The 7,875-nt window shown below is 46.0% G+C and overlaps 1 long non-coding RNA gene across 1 annotated transcript; it reads left to right on the top strand.

Annotated features, from left to right (window-relative positions):
* Positions 1-713: 713 nt before the first annotated feature.
* LOC142786760 (uncharacterized) lies at positions 714-1,438 on the top strand. The gene is made up of 2 exons (XR_012889147.1): positions 714-918; positions 1,041-1,438. It is a non-coding gene; the product is annotated as an uncharacterized LOC142786760 (long non-coding RNA).
* The last annotated feature ends 6,437 nt before the right edge of the window (positions 1,439-7,875 follow it).

Below are 7,875 nucleotides of genomic sequence, written 5' to 3'. Positions count from 1 at the left end.
AGGTTAGGTTACGTTAGAATAGGTTAGGTTAGGTTAGGTTACGTTAGGTTAGGTTAAGTTAGGTTAGGTTAGGTTTGGTTAGGTTAGGTTAGGTTAGCTTAGGTTAGGTTAGGTTGGGTTGGGTTGGGTTAGGGTGGGTTAGGTTAGGTTAGGTTAGGTTAGGTTGGGTTAGGTTAGGTTAGTTTAGGTTAGGTTAGGTTAGGTTAGGTTGGGTTGGGTTGGGTTAGGTTAGGTTAGGTTAGGTTAGGTAAGGTTAGGTTAGGTTAGGTTAGGTTAGGTAAGGTTAGGTTAGGTTAGGTTAGGTTACGTTAGGTTAAGGTATGAACCGTCGTAAAACCGCATTAAACAATGTCACTTAGTGAGATGCAGTGTTTTTCACCTTTACAAGTTGGGAACTGCGATATCTAATGTGAAAGCGCATGAAACCGTCGTAATCTTGTAGAAAACATTGTAAAGTTACGAGTAAAACGTTTTCTAACGATAGAAGTGCGAAGGTTATGTTAGGTTGAGTTATGTTAGTTTAAGCTAGGTAGCGTCGTGAAACCACCAAAAACGACGTCATTTAACGAGATAGTGTTGTTTTATGCGAGTACGAAAATGCGATAGGTAAAATGTTGTGAAAGCACACAAAACGGCATGAACAAGCCAAATACTGTGTGTTGTACCGTTACAAGTACAACACGCAGTACAACACACGGGTGGCGGCGGCGGCGGTGAAAGGACGTTCGCCTAATCAGCTCTTTTTGCTTACCCAGACTACCTGAAAACGGTTGCCGTGGCTACGGAATCACATCTTGACGTCACTGAGCCTGCGGAAGTGTTTACGTGTTTCCGGCGTCGACATCGTACCTGGACACACGGGTGGCGGCGGCGGCGGTGAAAGGACGTTCGCCTAATCAGCTCTTTTTGCTTACCCAGGTTGGTGTCCTGCATTTCGGCGGCCGGTGCTTTAGGGTTCCTGCCTTGTTGGAATCGTTGCGCTGGAGCCATTTATCAAAGCGGCGCTCCTTTACAACGTTCAAATTTCCTCCATTTATTAGACTACCTGAAAACGGTTGCCGTGGCTACGGAATCACATCTTGACGTCACTGAGCCTGCGGAAGTGTTTACGTGTTTCCGGCGTCGACATCGTACCTGGACACACGGGTGGCGGCGGCGGCGGTGAAAGGACGTTCGCCTAATCAGCTCTTTTTGCTTACCCAGGTTGGTAAATTCGCTTATTTCTCAATACCGCCTTACCGCCACCGCCGTTGCCACCGTGTTTCAGTGCTTTGCTGAGTTCTCTGTGCATAATGTGCCTTTTTCCTAATTGAATGCTCCCGAATTGAGTGCGAACTGAGTGCTACTGTGAATGCCTGGACAACGTACCATGACAAGCACGTGCCAGTCTTGTGATGAGCCCCTCCCCTGTGATGGGCGTGTCCTGAAGTGCAACGAATGTGAGTCCTCTTACCATGTTGGCAGTTGTTCTGGCTGGTCGGAGACGACATTTAAGACTAAAGGAGAGAGCGGTCGCAGGGCATGGCGATGTGCTGCTTGCCGTTCATCTAAAGCGAAAAGTGGGGAGAAAACTAGCGTGGACTCTGAGTTAACCATTTGCCTGGCAGATATAACTAGGAGGCTTGATGCTTTAGCAGGGCTGCCGGCTCAGGTTGGTGAGATTAAGGTCTCAATCCAGCTGTTGTCACAAAAGTACGATGACATCTTGAACTGTCAAGCTAAGCAGGAAAAGGACATTAGTAGCTTAAACAGACGCGTTGGGAAATTAGAGGCGGACTGCACCTCAAGTGATATTCAACAACTAAAAGCTACGGTGAATGATCTCGAGTTTCGTAGTCGGAGACTAAACATAGAAGTTCACGGCATCCGGGTTACGCCAGACGAGAATTTGCTGTGTAAGTTGAATGATGTGGCCAAGATTGCTAACCTGCCAGAGCTGACTGGGAATGACATCGCCGCTATCCACAGACTTCCGGCAAAGCCAAACAAAACACCCGGAATTATAGTTCGATTTGCCCAGCAATCAATTCGTGATAAGTGGCTAGGAAGGCGGAAAGCCGTAAGAGATGCTTCGAATGTTTCGATCACTGAAAACATGACCCAGCAAAACAGAGAGCTGCTGCGCAACGCAAAAGACTGGGCACAGAACAATGGCTATCGTTTTTCATGGCACTGCAACGGCAAGATTCTCGTTAGGAAAAGAGAGGGTGATAGCGCGGTTGTCATTCGTCGTTTGGGTGACCTTGATAAGCTGTGATACTGTTACCCCGCATTGCATTGTTTACTTCCTGATATTCTTTTGATACTCGTCTTAACATGTTTCCCTTAACCGCACCTATAGACCTTATTAATCTTAAAAACTTGTATGACACTTGTTGTGAAAAAAGCCTCAGTTGCGTTCATTTCAACCTTAGATCGGGAAAGAATAAACAGGATGAGCTCGAATATTTTTTTAGTGAAGCACAAGTAAATTTTGACGTTGTGATGTTTTCGGAAACGTGGTTTGCTTCGGAAGATGATGTATTTACGTTTCCAACTTATAAATCATACTACATGAACCGCACAGGCAAAAGGGGTGGTGGCGTAGCTATGCTAATCTCAAGTAAAATAGACTGTGAATTGATGTCTGAATTCTCCTGCATTTCTCCTCTATATGAAATACTCACTGTTAGATGTGGTACATCAGTGTTTTGTGTATGTTACCGCCCTCCATCAAATAATGTCCGTTTGTTTTTTTCTTTTTTAGACTCACTGTTAGAATTTGTGAGTGAAAAAAAATATGCCTTGATTTTAGGTGGTGACCTCAACATCAACATGTTAGCTGAGAGCAGTGTTAAATTAGAACTTGAATCAATGTTAAGCTCGCATTATTGTCAAAATGTTATAACGGCTCCTACGCGAATCACTTCACAGTCATCAACACTCTTAGATCTTTTTATAACAAACTTTGATACTTCCCTTGTTACGGCTGGCACTTTGATTCACAATATTAGTGACCACATGCCTATATTTATGTCTGTTAACCAACTCAATAACGTACCCAAACAAGTGCGTGCAGAATTTTCCTATAGACTTATAAATCCTGAAACACTAACCCTCTTTAGAGAGCGCTTAGGCAGAACCGACTGGAGCAATGTGTTCGCAGCGAGTGCCGCCAATTTGGCATACGATTTATTTATGAACAAGTTCACCGAAATATACCTTCAATGTTTTCCCCTAAAGTCATTTAAAACATTTAAAAAAAGTCGGAAACCTTGGGTAAATAAAGAATGCCTTAAGCTTATAAGAAAGCGGGACCAATTGTTCAAGGCATTTATTGTGAGTAAGTCCCCTGAAGCCCTCAAAGCATTTAAAAAGCACCGAAACTTTGTCACCAAACGCCTTCGTGATGAAAAGAAACTATATTATTCGAACCTGTTTAACTCAACGCAAGGGCGTACAGAAAACGTTTGGAAGGCAATTAACAGTACGCTTAATAATCCACCGGAGGAATTAACCAAAATTGTGAAAGATGGTACAGAAATTCAAGGGCCTGATTTAGCTGATGCATTTAACGACTTCTTTTTGTCAGTTGGCGGCCCTACAACCAGGAGTACTTCTTTAAAATATATGAATATTCGAAATAACCAAACAATATTTCTAGAACCAATTTCAGAGAGTGAATTAGTAGCGACATTTTTGACACTCAGTAATAGCAAAGCCACTGACGCGGACAATATTCAGATGAAACCTGTTAAGTATGTTATTGACATACTAGCACCCTGTCTTGCCTACATTTTTAACATATGTTTGTCCACAGGACATTTCCCGCGAAACATGCAGATAGCAAAAGTGACAGTTATCTATAAAAAGGGTCCCAGAAATGACATGTCCAACTACCGCCCTATATCGATTCTACCTGTATTCTCTAAGGGTCTGGAAAAAATAATTTTGAAACGTTTGAACTCTTTTACTGACAAGTTCAACTTGATTACTTCAACGCAGTATGGCTTCCGGAAAAATAAATCTACTGAGCTCGCGCTACTGGCACAAAAAGAATACATTCTAGAGAATTTTGAATCCCGAAATATGGTACTCGGTCTTTTTCTTGATTTCTCAAAAGCCTTTGACCTCATTAATCATAAAATTCTCCTACAAAAGTTGGACCATTACGGTATAAGAGGCGTTGCACACAAATTAATCACTTCATACTTGCAACACCGAACTCAATTCGTCGTAATTCAAGGCAAACATTCCGCAACAAAATCCATTAAAACAGGCGTCCCGCAGGGAAGCATTTTGGGACCGTTTCTCTTTATACTTTACGTTAATGAGATAGTTCGTATTGATGAATCTGCCCATTACATTATATATGCTGACGACACAAGTTTGTTTTTTTCAAGCAGATGTAGCAGCGATCTAGGTAGCCGAGCGAATAACGCACTGTCTAAAATTAACACATGGGCCCAAGAAAACTCTCTAAAACTAAACATAAAAAAAACAAAAGCTGTTTTATTTCACCCCCGCCACACGCAAGTTCAGTTTCCCATCATTTCGTTAAATAATTTAGAAATTGAAGTCGTCAAAAGTTTTAAATCATTAGGCGTGTACTTTTCACAAAACATGACATGGGATGATCACGTGAACCATATTATTACTAAACTATCTCGTATAATCGGCGTCATGCGCCGTCATTGCTACTATTTTCCTGTTTCTGTAAACATGCTCATATATAACTCGTTGTTTTCTTCATTATTGAATTATGCCTTTCTTGTATGGTCCACAACGACAACTGTAAACGTTTGCAAACTTACCATCTTGCAAAAGAAAGCTTTGCGTCTTGCCTCTAAATTACCACATCGCAGCCACACAGCAGAATTGTTTAAAAAACACTACATCATTCAGGTTGCATCAATATATTGTGAGACGACGTCAGGTACGAAGGAGCGACCGTTTTATTGTCAACCCAGACGCGCGAGCCAGCAACCGAACAAGCAGCGAGCCGCTACGATGATGATGATCACGGTGCTTTGTATGCGCAGGTGAAAGTGAAAATGATAAGCAACACAATCAGCGCTCACACTATTTCCCCCCTACACGAAAGCGGTCTGCAAGACGTTCATTTAGTAAGTGTATGAGCGCTGGATATAAGGTTTCAGGCGAGACACATGGACGATCTCGGTCCCGCGACGACGGCGATCAGAAGCCGAAGTAACCGGCGCGACGCGATAATTTACGGCCGATGTTCGTTCAAGCACGGTGTAAGGACCCAGGTATCTGTGAATGAATTTTTCACAGAGGCCGGGTGTGCGAACAGGTGTCCAGAGGAGCACTTCGTCGCCTGGGTAGAATGACACAACTCGACGTGTCGCATCACAACGAACTTTTCGCTGGGCCTGAATGGTAGAGGTGTTGGCGCGGGCGATTGTGCGGCAGTGGTTGACACGGGCAGCGAATTCTTCCGGAAGGGACGCAGATGGGACAGAAGGCGTGGACAAAAAGCTGGTGTCTAGAACAAAAGATGGTGCACGGCCATACACAAGAAAAAACGGGCTGTAACTTGTAGTGCGTTGTATGGCAGTGTTATAGGCAAACGTGACGAAAGGTAGTATTGTGTCCCAGTTCTTGTGATCGGGTTGGACATACATAGAGATCATGTCTGACAAGGTTCTATGAAAACGCTCAGTAAGACCATTGGTTTGCGGATGATATGCCGAGGTGGTCTTATGGATTGTGTCAGAGGCCTGTAAGACTTCAGCGAGCACACGAGAAAGAAATGTCTTGCCACGGTCACTCAGGAGAACACGAGGGGCGCCGTGGCGCAGGATAATGGCACGCAGAACAAAGTCGGCTACTTCGCTGGCAGCTCCAGTAGGAAGAGCTGCCGTCTCAGCGTAGCGAGTAAGATGGTCTACGGCAGTAACAATCCAGCGGTGACCGGCGGCGGTAAGCGGAAGGGGTCCGTATAAGTCTATGCCGACGAACTCGAAGGGAGCGGATGGGCACGGGAGAGGCTGTAGAGGGCCGGCGGGAAGAGATGTCGAACGTTTTCGGTGCTGACATGATGAACAGGAAGTGACGTACCTGGAAACACTAGTGGAGAGGCCAGGCCAGAAGCAGCGAGTCTTAATGCGATCGTAGGTTTTATGAAAACCCAAGTGGCCAGCCGTCGGGTCGTCATGAAAGGCTTCTAAGACTTGGAGTCGAAGTGAGCGAGGTATGACCGGGACCCATCGGCTACCGAGAGGATGGTAAGTTTGTCGAAGTAGCGTTCCGTCATGAAGTTTGAAACGCGTGAGTTGTCGTCGCAAGCGGCTGTTGGGAGCACGAGATGAGCCGGTGAGCCGATCGATGATTGTACGGCAGTATGTGTCTGCACGTTGGAGCGAGGTGAGGTCTGCGGATTGAAGGAAGTCATCCGGTGCAGTGGGCTCGATGGGACTAAGACTGGTCATCTGCGTGGTCTCTTGGCTGGGAGGTGCTGCGCAGCAGGTAGATGCGTCATGATTTTGCAACAGCGGACAGCGTGACAAAGCGTCGGCATCTTGGTGTTTGCGGCCCGACCGGTATGTGACACTGTAGTCATACTCCTGCAGTCGGAGCACCCAACGACCGAGGCGTACTGACAAGTTTTTTAATGATGACAACCAACAGAGCGCATGATGATCCGTGACGATCGTGAAGCGGCGGCCATACAAATAGGGGCGAAATTTTTGCACGGACCATACGATAGCGAGACATTCCTGTTCAGTGATGCTGTAATTGCGTTCCGCTGGGGAGAGAGTACGGCTCGCGTAAGCCACGACTTGCTCTTGTGAAGCCTGGTCACGCTGCAGCAGAACAGCGCCGATTCCGTGCCCACTTGCGTCAGTGTGTAATATAGTAGGGGCTGTGGGATCAAAATGGCGAAGAACTGGCCCTGACGTGAGGCATCGCTTCAGGGTCTGGAAAGCAGCTTCACAGTCATCTGTCCAAAGAAATGATGCACTTGTGGTCAGGAGTTTGTGAAGAGGAGCCGCGATAGTGGCAAAATCACGGACAAAACGGCGGAAGTAAGAGGCTAAGCCGAGGAAGCTGCGAAGGTCTTTGAGCGTGGTGGGCTTAGGAAAGTGCAGCACAGCGGCCACTTTGTCGGGATCAGGTTCGATGCCAAGCTTGCTGACAACGTGGCCTAACACTTTGATGCTGCGGCTCGCAAACCGACACTTCTTGGTATTTAGCTGGAGACCGGCTTTGGCTAGACATGTGAGCACCTCGTCTAGACGTTCTAGGTGTTGCGAGAAGCTGGATGAAAAGATGACGATGTCATCCAGGTAACAAAGACAGGTCTTCCATTTTAGGCCACGCAGCACCGTATCGATCATCCGCTCAAATGTGGCTGGGGCATTGCAGAGCCCAAAAGGCATCACATTGAATTCGAAGAGACCATCAGGAGTAGCAAACGCTGTCTTCTCTTTATCAGACTCATGCATCGGGATCTGCCAATACCCAGATCGTAGGTCGAGACTTGAGAAATATTCTGCACCCTGTAAGGTGTCAAGTGCATCGTCAATTCGAGGCATAGGATATACATCCTTGCGCGTAATTTTGTTTAGTGCCCTGTAATCAACGCAAAATCGCACTGATCCGTCCCTTTTCTTAACTAGGACAACAGGAGAAGACCAAGGGCTTGTGGAAGGTCTGATAACGTTGCGTGCGAGCATGTCATTGACTTGTTCCTCGATGACCTTGCGTTCTGAAGACGACACGCGGTAAGGGCGACGGCGGATAATACGAGAACCGTCTGTGGCGATGTGATGAGAGGTCACCGTAGTTTGACCTAAGCCATCCGAACAAACGTCAAAACAAGTCTTGTGTTTTGTTAAAAGGGCCATTAAGTCATTAGTTTGCGTTGGA

The sequence above is a fragment of the Rhipicephalus microplus genome, unplaced genomic scaffold (genome assembly GCF_043290135.1).
Source record: "Rhipicephalus microplus isolate Deutch F79 unplaced genomic scaffold, USDA_Rmic scaffold_31, whole genome shotgun sequence".
Taxonomy (NCBI): Eukaryota; Metazoa; Arthropoda; class Arachnida; order Ixodida; family Ixodidae; genus Rhipicephalus; species Rhipicephalus microplus.
This window is presented reverse-complemented; position numbering and strand designations above follow the sequence as displayed.